Source organism: Zingiber officinale, chromosome 3B, assembly GCF_018446385.1.
Source record: "Zingiber officinale cultivar Zhangliang chromosome 3B, Zo_v1.1, whole genome shotgun sequence".
Taxonomy (NCBI): Eukaryota; Viridiplantae; Streptophyta; class Magnoliopsida; order Zingiberales; family Zingiberaceae; genus Zingiber; species Zingiber officinale.
Genome location: NC_055991.1, coordinates 125,218,388 through 125,233,609, shown reverse-complemented (window position 1 = coordinate 125,233,609; position 15,222 = coordinate 125,218,388).

The following is a 15,222-nucleotide window of genomic DNA, read 5'->3' as shown; positions in this document are numbered from 1 at the left end:
TAAAAGGTTTTGTCTAGTCGGTGGTGGTTGCTCCCATATCCAAGAAGGTCATGTGCCTCGCCACGTCAGTACTGGGAACCAATTATGGAAATTAATATTTAATGGAATTAATAACTTAAGGAGACTTGGGTCGAACGTGTTAAGTTCCGCAGGAGATCCAAGTCAAAACCTAAAAGAACAAATAGATTAAGTTTTGGATCAAACGTGTTAAGTTCCGCAGGCGATCCAAAATTTAATTTAAAAGAACACATGGTAGTTAGGAAAAGGTTCAGACCTTTGTACAAAATTTTTGTACAGTGGAACCTATAGGTTTTCCGAGTAGCAACCAACAAATTTAAGGGGAGGGGAGGTTCTGCCATGTGTCAAGGATTGGAGGATGGGTAATTTAAAGAAAGTGAGAAGTTCTGACATGTGTCAAGAGTTGGAAGTGGGGTAATTTAAAGGGATGAGAGTTTTTAACATATGTCAAGGGTTGGAAGGGGGTCATTTAAAGTGATGAGAGATTTTGACATGTGTCAAGGGGGGGTCATTTAAAGTGATGAGAGATTTTGACATGTGTCAAGGGTTGGAAGGGGGTCATTTAAAGGGATGAAAGATTTTGACATGTGTCAAGAGTTAAAAGGGGGGTAATTTAAAGGGAGGGGAGGTTCTGACATATGTCAAGCGTTAAAGAGGGGTAATTTAAAGGGATGGGGTGTTTTGACAGGTGTCAATGGTTGGAGAATGACGAATTTAAATGGAGGGAGTGTTTTGACATGTGTCAATGGTTGGAGGATGAGTAATTTAAAGAGGGTGAGAGATTCTGACATGTGTTATGTGTCAATGGTTGGAGGGAGGGATGATTTAAAGGGAGAGAAGATCATGACATGTGTCAATAGTTGGATGGGGGTAATTTAAGTGTTAAATTAGGAAGGTAATTTACAGGAAGAGAATAATTTAAAAATTATATAAAAAAAATTAAAAAATTTGATAAAAAATAAATAAATAAAATTGATTAAAAAAATAAAACTAAATAAATATTAAAGAATTAATAGATAAAATTAATTTAAAAATAAAACTAAATAAAAATTAAATAAAATTTAAAAAATATAAGTATTAATGAAAAAATAATAAACAAAATTAATTTAAAAATAAAATTAAATATATATATATATATAAGTATTAATAAAAATAATAAATAAAATTGATTAAACAATTAAAAGGTAATTTACAGGAAGAGAGTAATTTAAAAATTATATAAAATAAAAAAAAATTAAAAAGTTTGATAAAAAAAATAATAAACAAAATTGATTAAAGAAAAAACTAAATAAATATTAAAAAATAATAAATAAAATTAATTAAAAATAAAACTAAATAAAAATTAAATAAAATTTTAAAAATATAATTATTAATGAAAAATTAATAAACAAAATTAATTAAAAAATAAAATTAAATAAAATTAAAAAAATATATATAAGTATTAATAAAAAATAATAAATAAAATTGATTAAAAAAATTAAAACTAAAAAAATTTAAAAATATATAAGTATGAATGAAAAAAATAATAAAAAAAATTAATTTTAAAAATAAAACTAAAAAAATCAAAAAAAAAAACAAAAAGGATAGAGGGCAGAACGGTCATTTAAAGGGGAGAGCAATTTGAAGAAGCCAGCTCCCACCATCCTTCTCCTCCAACGATGGGACTTTCCTATGCGGAAAATAGAGACCTAACAGGACCAATAAGAGATACTGACAGACGGAAGGGCGAACTGTTTAACCAGTAATACACCTGCAAAGGGATGGTAGGAATCGATCGACAAGGAAAGTTAAAGCGGTGTACTTGACAATCGGACGACACTGGAGTTGCTTTAGATTTAGAATATGAAAAAATAGGATTAGATTTACGAATCGATCGAGGTTAGAGGGCCGATGAGTCGGGCGAAGAGAAGATACCGACATCGCGTGGAGGAGGAACTCGACCAGGCGGTGGAAGAGGGATGGACAAATAGAGTAGGACGAAAAATACGCCGACGCTGGTGGACGTCAATATTTTTTTTTTTTTGTTTTTATAAACGTTCCTTTACTTTTATTTTTTTATTAATCTTCTAATATTTTTTAAATTTTTTTATTAAAACTTAAAAATTTTACAAATATGAATAAATTTAAGAAATCGACGTATTTTATATATATATACATTTTTTAAAATAAGTCATTAATGACTTTTGTAAAAAAAATAATAATAATAAAATAATTACATTTTTATTTATTTTCATGATTTAGTTGGGTTCGGATTGATTATTTAAATAAAGAAAATTAATAATTTAATGGCAAAAGGTGATTAGCTCAAGAAAAGTAGTAATTTAGGATTGAACCACAGGCAAGCCCGGCTCAAGGCATAGGCCATTAAGGCTTATGCCTAGGGCCCCAATTTTATTGGGGCCCATTATTAATTAAAGAATAGATTTATTATTTAATATTTACATTTAACAGTTATATTGTCTAGTTCCCAGATTGCATTATGCATGCATGCATTTTGCTCTAGATTGGGCTTGCTTCGAATTCCGTTCTAGTACTCTTTAGATTTTGCTAACTTCCAATGCAATCATTTATTTCAGATTTTGTTGTTTCTATTTTTATAGTGCACTTCAATTAATTCCAATGACAACTACATTTAATTACATATTAATTATAATTATTATATTATGATACAAAAATTATATCTAGAGTTACAATATAACTATTTAAGACCTTACATTTAATTTCTTTTTTTTTTCATCTCATTTTATAATTAGTTCATCATCTATTCATTATCTCATTAGTGTCCATGTATTTTTTCCTCTCTTATCATTAGTTCTCTAAGAAGACATCATTTTCCTATCTCACTCGATAATATTTTTTTCGCTTTCTTTTCCTTGAAATGTTCTTTATTGTTCTGCATAAATAAATTATGGAATGAATGAACTATGAACCTAAATCTAGATTATTAGTAATTATATGAGAATTTTCTTATATATTTGTGTCAGTAATAGTCGAAGTTTGAAATATTATCAAATTATAATTACATGGTATGAATTTTTAAATCTAATTATTTAAAAAATTTAAATACATGCCGATCCCAAGTCTAAATAAAAAAAGAATAAAAAAATATTTTTTTAAAAAAAATATTATTAAAGGTTTTTTTTTTCTTGGCCTAGGGCCCTGTAGAACTTTAAGCCGCCCTGACCACAGGAAGAGGGTATTTTTAAAATTATACCGTCTGAGAAATAATAAAATAGGATAAGTCTTTCAAAATTCTACTAAATACGTCCTTTATTAAATTGCAGAAATAAAAATAATAACTCTTAATAATTATTACTTGCCAATCCATAATTTATTATATATTGCAAACATACGGAATAAATGTTAAAATAATAACTCTTCCAGTAAGAATTAACACTTAATAATTACTACTTACCAATCCATAATTTATTATATATCACAATAGAATTTATTAGTGACATGCCGAATTTGACATTTATTACTTTTATTTTCGTCTTCTTTAATAATTTAATCTTCCCCGAAAACAAACAAAATTTCCTAATTTATGTGAATCGTCAATATTATTGACATTTAGAGGGTACTTGGCTGATTATAAGTTGTCAAAATAAATTATTTTAGAACTTATATTTTAAAAAAAATATGGAACATCCTATTTTTTTTTAAATCTTATTTTAATAATTCTTCTCTAAAATATCCTTATATAATTTCATAAATTCTCATCTTATCCTCCATAAATTTTTATAAATCTAATATCTTTCTATCTCCATCAGCTTCTCTTCCAGCACTGTGTCATCTTCTCCGCCAATATCTTTTTCCAATTTTTCTCCCTTATACAAAAATTTACTCAAAACTCTCTATTAATAAAAAGTCCAAAATCTTCTATTAATAGTATTATACATTTTTTTAATAATTTTATTAATAAAAAGATCTTATAATATCAAACATATTAATACCTTTAAATTGATTTTAATAAGTTTATCTAAATATTTTAAAAATTTATTTTTAAAATAAGACCTAATAATTCATAAACTCTTAAAAAAATTTATAAGTAGTACAAATTTATAAACTAATTTTAATAAATTTATCCAAATACCCTATTAATTTCTTCCCACATGGATCAAATTGATAAATGATAACATACTATCTGTAACCAGCTTCTCAAATGTTGAAAACGTAATAAAATATTACCTCAATTAATATTTAACCATGTTTAAATATTAAAATTTAATTAATTTTTCGATTTCTATTCAATCTACTTTCTACCCGTTGCTTTATAAACAAATGAAACGACAGATACAAGTCCACATCGAAAACAGAACAACAAGAGAAAAAGTAGTAGTAATTAATTAGAACATCTCTAATAGTTAAATCTTTTTATAATTTTTTTTAATTTTTAATATGTCACATCAATACTATATTAAAAATAAAAAAATTTACTATTCTCTTCACAATAAAAAAACCTCGATATAATTTTTTTTGTAGGTCTTACATTACAAATCATACATCTTTATTTTTATTTTTTCATTTAATATCTCTATATAATTTTTACTTAATATTTTATTTAATTCTCATCTTTAAATTAATTTATTTGTAATTTTTAATTAATAAATTAATAAACTTATGATTTATAATTTAATTTAATTTATAATTTTTATTTAATATTTAATTAACTTATGAATTTTAATTTAATTATAGTTATTTGTATTTTTTTAACTTATCAAATATATTTATTTTTAAAAGAAAAATGTATAATTTAACTATTAAATAAAATATTTAATGGTTTTAAAAAAAATCAAACATGTAATATTAATTTTTCAATGATTAATAGCTCCATCTTCAATAGAAAAAAATAGATTTGAAATATCAAATCTGTTCTTAAAATAAAAACTTCAAAATTTATGTCTCCACTCATTAAAATTTTTTTGTTGAATTTTTTTAATTCTACAAACCTGTTAAAAAAACTAATGCTCTTAAAAGGGAAGATGAAGGCGTGCCTGTTTCTTGCGTTCTTCCTTCTCCAACTCATCTCCTTCAAGTCTGTCTCTTCGTCCGTGCTCCAAGGTGCATGCGAAGTTCAACCACGATTACGATAATATCTCCTTTGTTCTCTGGTCCATATTAGCTCACCTGAAATGGTGATTTAATTTCTTAGGGATTTATTTCCTAATATGAATAAATTTTGAATAAAGATTATGATTGTCAAATGTCAAATATGGCATTAATTAAGAATCTTGAACTGATTGTTATTTATGCATTTGGTCTAATAAACTTGATTGGGAATAAGTCTACATCAGCTGTGACTTTTGTGTCTGTTGAGACTTCATTAACAATGCACAAAACATGATAAATACATAATTTTTTATTTATTTTAATTAATTAGATCGATAAAGAATAATTTTTAAGTATCAAATTTTATTATGAATCATGAAAATATAAAGAATCATTTTTTTTTAAAAAAAATGCTAAATTAAATTCTATGATTAATAAAAATTTATGAAAACTACATTACATATGCAAAATCAAAAATTTTCATTAAAAAATATAAAGAATCGTAAAGTCGTCATTTTTTTATTTATATAATAAAAAGATCAATTTTGTATTAAAAAAAACTAGCATTATGTTTTGCACTATTTTGAGAAGTCTTAGCCTCTTAGGAACCCTTAATACATGAGGCAGGGAAAAGTAGCTAGAAGGCCGCTATTTTGAGAATTCAATATAAAAGAAAGAATTGATCCTATGTTTTTTTTCAAAAAAAAAAAAAAACTATATAATAAAAAATTACAATAAATAAAATTAAAAGTTGACGTTTTCTTAAAAATAAAAAATAATAATATTGAAATATTAAAAAACATGGCCCCCAATTAAATTAGGCCTAGGTATAGATCTAATCATCATTGCCTTAAGCTGCACTGTTCACCATTTGCGCTCTCGGGTAAGGTTAAATTGGTTAGTGCGAGGCAGGGCTGCTATAATAAAGTAATGGTTCAAATCTTGGCAAAGTAGAGAAAAAAATCCTCCCTCACACTAGCCAATTATAGCTTTCCGATTTACCTCTTCACAGATAATCACTACAAAAAAACCAGTTTTACCGACGGAAATATCCGTCGGGGTTCCATCGGTATAATAGCTTACCGACGGATTACCGACGGAAACACAGCTGTCAGTAACCGATTTGTCGGGAACGCGATTACCGACGGAAGTAGGAATTTCCGTCTGTAATAATATACCGACGGAAGATAGTTCCGTCGGAGACATCTCTGGAATATCCCGGGGCGAGGTTACCGACGGAAGTATTTTCCGTCGGTAATGCGATAAATTACCGACGGAATAGGTGTTTCCGTCGGTAATATATCGCATTACCGACGGGAATTCATGTTTCCGTCGGTAATTTTTTCGATATTTACCGACGGAATATTGTTTCCGTCGGTATTCCGTCGGTAAAGCAAAAAAAAACTGTCAGGTTCAATCTATTTTACCAATTTCCATATATACAAATTCCAAATATACAAAACATGACATATATATTCCATTACAATCGTCAATCCACACAAAGATATTTAATCCACACATAAATTAAAGCATCATATTTACACAATCCACAATTAAATAATCATAACATTCTAACACTTCATTCATACATCTTCATACAAACATATAATCCACACTTACATCATATATATATATAACAATCACATATAAAAAATCATTGTTACACAATCGACACTTAAACATTCACAATATCTAAAACAAACTAAACTAAGCTAAGTACGCAAAGTCTGCATAATACAAACTAAACTAAACTAAAGTTACAAAATAAATCCAAGTTACAGAATACAAATAGTCTGCATAATCATCTATAACAAACTAAACTAAACAAGTCTGCATAATACAAATAGTCATATATAAATCCAAGTTACAGAATACATACCATAGTACAAAGTATGCAAAATAATACAAGAATGAAAGATCTGGATAGAAATCCTGTCAAAAGACAAATATCAAATGATCATGTTGATATATAAATAAATATTTTTGCATATATGTATATCGAATTTTATTTATAATAAAATGATACCTGAAAAAAAATGCTCGCATATGATCATATGAAAAGCCAGTATGTAAATAGAACCGAACGTGACTCCTGAAACATACATTAATAAAACATTTAGAAATTAAACGAACATATTATACCAAATATAAAAATGGAATAAATATATTACCATGGTCTATCTATGATAAATAAAAAACTAATAAAGTGTAATTGAACATACCTCAGAAAATGTTAATCATCACCGGCTGATGGATCTTGAGGCTCCTGTGACTCAAGACCATGTGACCCCTGGGTGAAATTAGCCACGATCTGGCGCATCTGGGCCATGAGATCATCATTGCTCTTGTCACGTTCGGCTCTCCTCTTCTCCTCATCAGCTCTCCACTGATCCATATCGGTCATCCTCTGATCCATTGATTTCAATTGAGTGCGCAGTTCTTGATTTTCACGTCTTAAGGACTGCATCTCACTAGATGAAGAGGAACTAGCACGACCGGCCAGATTTCTCAGACAATCAAACGTCACTTTTGTTTGAGAGCCCAGGTCGTAGAGGGTAGAGTTTTTTGTCCTTCCACCGACAACATCACAATAAATCTCATTTAGAGCGTCGGTGGATAGAGATTGTGATTCTCCCCCCTTTACTGATGGCTGAGATGCCTGAGCCACCCTTTCTGTCATTTGTTGTTGTAAACAAAAATATAATATCCAATTTAATCAGTATTACTGGCTACTAATTAAGATAGAAATTAACAAATGTAATAAAGTTAATAATCTTACATGGAGAGTCTGAGATCGAGAATCAACAAATGATCCATCCTTCTTTTTATGGGTCTTGAGAAAGACCTCCATACATGTGGGTTGTCGGGTAAGCTCGCGTTCCTACATACAAAAAATTTTTGGATAAAATTATACAAGTTTGCTAATAAATACATAATTTGTTACAATGTATAACTTTAAATTTTACTCACCAGATCCATGGTATGCTCTACAATAGATCTGGATCCTGACATATGCTGAGCGGTTCCGGTGCTCGGCCCACCTGGTTTTGTATTTCTATTTGCTTTTGCCTTTTCAGCATTTGCCTGCCATCTTTTTGCAGCCCAGGTGGCCATCCATGCACTCCATATCGCCTCGGAAACATACGCAGGTCTAACGCCCTTCTTTCTCATGTAATACATATGGTCTCTGTATAGTTTGACACAGTATGTATTCCATGTAGATTTAAAATCTTCTTCATGTCCGTCCTCCCATGTATACATTTTCTGCAATTATAAGTTAAGCATTTAAGTTAAGTGATAACTATATTAACTATAATACCAAATATATTAAATTTACTTACCACAAATTCATTATAGTAAAATAGCTTCATGTCCTTGTCTACATGCCTCCATGTAGTACCAGACGCGCTAACTCGTTCTTTGAATTTTCCGGTGATATATGTGGCAACTCGGTGGCCATCCGGAGTGAACCTGCACAAAACAATATTAAGTTAAGAAAAATCAATTATATATTAACTTGAATTAATATAAGAAAAAAATACGTACGAGTCCCCGACGACTTTAAGGACCTTGTAGCCACGTGGTGCTACAGGCTGCTGCTCTGCCATAATGATATATGTAAAACAACATTGCAACACATAATAATAAGGTGATGAAAACATGATAATAAAATTACAAATTAATACGAAAGCATAACTTACATGATGATTACTAATTTTAATACATAATCATCGTTACCATCTGACTAATCAACTCTGTACAGTTTCTATGTCATCTTCGCTAGATGAGCTTAGTTCAACTTCATACTCACTGTTGGACATCTCTCCATCATCAATCTCTTCGTAAGTGACATTAACATTTACAAGTAATTGAGAAGTAGATTGGAGTTGTAAATCAACTAAATGTCTATCCACTTGATCATCATTATGAAATGCATCATGATTTTGAGGAGTGACTGTGTTCGGCATCTCTATGGTTGAGCGAGACTTGATTCGACAAACAGACAACCATTCACTAGATCTCCTTCTCTTCGTAGGGTATTCAAGATAGAAAACCTGACCCACTTGTATCCCAAAAATGAAAGGCTCAAATTTGTTGAATCTTTTGTTTACATTAACCTCAACTAAATTATAATTTGGATGAATTCTAGTATATATTCTTGGGGTCGGATCATACCATGAACACTTGAACAACACACACCTCTTTATTGGTAATGCAAGATATTCAATCTCTATGATTTCCTCAAGTCTACCATAGTAATCAAACTCAGTATTGTTGTTGTCCATAGATCCTTTGACACAAACACCAGAATTATAAGTTAATCTCTGTAAATCTCTTTGTGCCACGTGAAATTTAAGGTCATTAACATAATAACCAGAGTACACCTTAATTTTACGGAGCAGGCCCGATGTAATATTCATTATCCTATCATCTTGCACATTTGATATTCTATGGTCTTTCACCTATAAAATATAGTCCACATATAAATTAGAACACATTTTAATAGGATCGAAGGAAATTTTTTTACAAATTTTGTAACTTACATATATTTGAAACCATAGTGCAAATTCGGTCTCTCTAACTTTGCAGCTACCTCACTTGCAGCAATTGATGGATTTTGTATATATAGTTGTTGTTCGTACAAGCTGGGAAAGAAGGTAATTATATAAATATTGGGATATCAAGAAATATATTTAAGAATGAATAATTATTTAATTAGAGAAGTTATCTTACTTTATGTATGGTTTGACCTCTTCACAGTTTAATAGTATGTATGTTCTTGCAGCATGGTATTCATCTTCGGTTAACCATCTAGAACGTGATGCACCCATTGACTTATCAGGAAATTTGAAAATAGAAAGCATCGATGGGTCTATCGTCTGAACATCATCAAAATTTCTAGGACATTTACGTTGTCTTGTTTGCACACTATTAGCAAAATAATATGAACAAAAAGAAGATGCTTCTTCAACCAAATAAGCATTATAGATTGACCCCTCAACTCTTGCTTTGTTACGAACATTATTTTTTTAATTTCCTCAAAAACCGTTCAAATGGATACATCCATCTGTACTGCACAGGCCCTCCTATTTGTGCCTCGTATGGTAAATGCACTGGTAGATGTTCCATTGAATCAAAAAAATTAGGTGGAAATATGTGCTCCAGCTTACATAATATAAGAGGAATGTCTGTTTCTAGCCGAAGCATATCATCCATCATAATACATCTCAATGTCAAATCTCTAAAAAATAGACTCAATTCAGTGAGTGTTTGCCAAACATGTTGAGGAAGTAAGTCATGGAAGGCTACTGGAATAAGTCTTTGCATGAATACATGACAGTCATGACTTTTCATTCCAAACATCTTTAATCTATTCACATCCACGCATCTAGCCATATTTGAGGCATACCCATCTGGAAATTTGATTTCTTTCAACCAATTGCATAAAGCTTGCTTACCATCTTTGTCTAATGTATAACAAGCTTTCGGGAATCTGTTGGTTGTTTCATCCTGATGCAACTCTGGTCTATTAACTAGTTCCTTTAATTCTTCACGTGATTTTGCAGTGTCTTTAGTTTTTCTAGACACGTTCATCACATTGTTGAAAATATTATCGAAGAAATTTTTCTCAATATGCATAACATCCAAATTATGTCTAATAAGTAGATGCTTCCAATAGGGTAGCTCCCAGAAAATACTTCTTTTCTTCCAACCACACTTGCACATCCTAACAATGTATTTATTTAACTCATCTGAACCAGGTTGAGATACTGGTAGAAATCCATAACTATCTATTTGCTCAATGATTTCTTCACCTGAAACATGGGTTGGAGGAGATTTTCTGACTACAACATTTTTTAAAAAGAATTTCTTATTTCGCCTAAAAGAGTGATCAATTGGTAAAAATTTACGGTGATTATAAAACCAAGATACTTTCCACTGTAAGGTAATAAAAATGCATCAGAATCTGTCATACAGTGTGGAAAAGCTAATTTACCAGTCGTGCTCCATCCCGACAACATTGAGAATGCTGGAAAATCACTGATTGTCCATAATAATGCAGCATGCAATCTAAAATTAGTTTTACTTGCAACATCGTAAGTCACTGACCCTACATTCCATAATTCATTCAACTCGGCAATCAGAGGTTGCAAGAAAACATCTATCTTCTCTTTTGGATTTGTTAGACCAGGAATAAGTACTGTAAGGAACATAAATTCATCCTTCATACACATCCATGGCGATAAATTGTACGGTGTTAATATAACTAGCCAAGATGAATATTGTTGCCCTGACTGACCAAATGGCTGAAATCCATTAGCGGAAAGTCTCAATCTCACATTACGTGGTTCAATTACAAACGAGGGAAATAAAGCATCAAGATGTTTCCATGCAGGGGAATCACAAGGATGACACATTAGCGCTCCATCGTGCTCATGTTCATGATGCCACATCATGTGGCAAGTTGTAGCAGTAGATGCATACAGCCGTTGAAGTCTAGCAGTTAACGGAAAATAATACATCACTTTCCAAGCAAATTTTTTCTTCTTCTGCCCTGGTATACGAGTGCCATGCTTATAACGAGGGTGTGTACAGATTTTGCATTCAAGTAGATCATTGTCTTCATTCCAAAATATCATGCAATTGTTTATACAATAATCAATTTTCTCTACAGGCAAGCCTAAACCTCTGACCAATTTCTTTGTATTGTAAAAACTATCAGTCATTATGTTATCAGCAGAAAGCAATTCTGACATCAATTGACATATGTCATCATAGCATCTTTCTGAAAAATGATGTTCTGCTTTCATATTCAATAACCTAGCAGTAGCTGATAACTGAGAATGACCAGAGGGAATGCCTTCCCACACTTCTCTTTCACTAGCCTTTAATATTTCATATAGTTGTTGATATTCAGGTGTTGGTGTTTCATCTATATTGGAATAATCAACTGCAGCATTCATCGCATCATGAACCATTGACTGCATTGCAATATCATTAGTTGAGATATCAGGAGTAGTATAAGTTGTGGCAGATGACGTCCCACCAGAAGATCCAATTGATTCATATACATAAGGCTCCCCGTGACAATACCAATTATAGTAATTTGGTACAAAATCATTTTTGCATATGTGAACCTTCACGGTATCCTCATCACGAAAAGCTCTATTCCTACATTTCTTAAGATTACACGGACATCGTAACTCATCACCATTCATAAATTCTGGATGACTCTTAGTAAAGTTCACAAATTCTTCAATTTCAGCAATAAAATCATCTCTAATAAACCCATTTTCCAAACGATTGTACATCCATGCTTTGTTCATAGACATTTTGACCTTAAACTAATAAATTAAAATTAGCAAATATTAACGTACAAACACATTACAAATGAAATAACTATATTATGTTACAGATTAATATACGAATATAACATATATCTAAAGTAAACCATGCTAAATAATATAAAGTACAATTTACTAAAATATACCTGAAGATGTGTAGCTCAACCGGAGAAGAGCAGCAAATGTTATATGTTTACAAAATAAAAACAACTTAGTACAAAATTTTACTAAAAATTAACAAGTACAAAGCATAAACTATTGCTACCGACCAACACAGCAGTGTCCAACGCAGCAACATTCACCAAGGCAACGTCTGGAACAACTGGCTCACCAGCAACTGGCACAGCGACCAGCGGGCCACTGGCGGCCGGCAAACCTGCCACCAGCTGCCCTCTTGCGGCCGGCAAACCTGCCACCGAGAGAAGGGGAACGAGAAAAATCGAAAAAAAACAGCGAGATTTGACTTACCGGCCGATCGAAGGAAGCCCTAAATCGCCGTCGTCGTCGTCCACACGTGTGGGAAGAAAGGGATCGGGCTCGGGTAGGGATAATTGTGCGGGTTTACCGATGGAAATATTTTTCCGTCGGTAAACATTAACTTTACCGACGGAATTATTTATTCCGTCGGTAATCTTATGAATATACCGATCGAATAAAGATTTCCGTCGGTGACAATTTTAGTTACCAACAGAATAAAGTATTCCGTCGGTAATGTCAATGTTTACCGACGGAAGTATTTTTCTGTCGGTGTTTCCATCGGTAAAACTGTTATCTCTTGTAGTGAATCATGGGATCGATCGTATGGGGCCGCTGGAATGACAGATTTCACCTTTTTACTACAATTGTTCACCATTTGTGATATTTATATTAATCATGCATTATTCATTTGTATGTTTCTTAATATATTTAGGATAATTATAAGTAAAAATGATGAAGGAATTCATATTAATTTTGTCCACTATATTTTTAGCATCAGCGTTCAAATTCATATGCCAAAAATAACAATGTTGATATTTAATTTGTACTCACTTCTCATCATCTCTTCCTGAATTGCGGCGTTTTGTAGTCATCTTCATCACCATCTGATGGAAAACTTGTATTCAATATTGAATTTTCTAGTTTCACATCTGCACTATAACCGTTTACATTGGAAGTCCTATTTATATGTACGGATGATAAAAACTCCGGCAAGGTAAGATAAATGATATAAATGTTGAGATAATTTTACACTAGAGAAAGAGTGGATGTATTTTTATTTTATTTTCGAGGTCACTTTTTTATCATATTTCTTGTCTATCCTAATATTATGCCTCTGCCTTACGAGTTCTTACTTGTCCCTCGAACTCTGCAGTTATGAGTTATAACTGTGACTTATTATCTGTTTAATCGGAAGTGGGATTGAAGAAGGATAGAAATCTAAGTTGGAAAAAATTTCTTGGAAAAAAATAAAGAAAAATAGAAGACTCTGATGAGTTGTGGTTGCAAATAGGGAATTAAATTAAATTGAACCGAATTAATCGAAATCAAATAAACTATATTTTTTTAAACTAATTGAGATGATTATTTTTTAAAATAAAAATCAAATAAATCGAACCGATTAAATATCAGTTGATTCAGTTGAAAATGAATTAATCAAATTAACTAAATTTATGAGAGATTTACTAATTAGTTAGGGATTTATGAGTTCACTTACATCAAATTTACCAATTAAATTTTTTATCTTGGTTTATTCAGTAATCAAATAAGTAATTTTAAAATAAATTTTTGAAGTAATTGAATTTTTAAATTCGATGAATTTATTCCCTATTCACAGTTGTCTTCCAAGTTATTACAAGTATACAATTCCATCTTTTTGGCAAGATTTTCTGTTTTATACATTTCATTCGAAATGTTATCAGATTTTTTTTAAAAAATCTTTGGAATATTAAATGTGTTTTGTAGTGTATGGAAGTTGAAAGAGGAAATTTCAAAGGATGAATTTGAAAAATGGGATAAACTTTTGCAGAGGTGTGATCAACTATTACCTTTGAGTTTCACATGACTCGTTACTTAAAGAAGTTTGTGGTTTGGGAAGATTTCCTTGAATTATTATTGTTCTGGGTTATGATAGATGGATTGAGTGAATGAAGGAGAGATCAGGTTAAAAGAGATAGGAAGGATATATTATCGGTCAATCGTAGACCGAGCGAATATCTAGGTACTCATATATGCTCGGCCGAGAAAAGTCCACTCAAGCTCCATGTATTCATACATGCTCGGTTGGGCAAAGCTCGTTCGAGCATAAAGGTATTTATGCTTTATGATATTGTCAATATCTAACCAGCCAATCGCAGGTTGAGTGAGCACTCACGTGCTCGTATATGCTTATCCTGGTAAAGCTCGTCCGAGAATAAAGGTATTTAGCCTTATATAACATTCTCAGTATCTTGCCGACCGATCGTAGGCCGAGCGAGCACCCACGTGCTCGTATATGCTCGTCCGAGTAAAGTCCGTCCGAGTATAAAGGTATTTAGCCTTATGATACTCCCAGTATCTTACCGACCGATCGCAAGTCTAGTGAGCACCCACGTGCTCATATATGCTCATCCGGATAAAGTCCGCCCGAACATAAAGACATTTAACCTTATATAACATTCTCAGTATCTTACCGACCAATCACAGGCTGAGCGAGCACCCACGTACTCGTATATGCTCGTCCGGGTAGAGCCCACCCGAGTATAAAGACATGTGCTCGTATATGCTCATCCGGGTAAATCTCGCCCGAGCATAAAGGCATTTAACCTTATATAACATTCTCAGTGTCTTACCG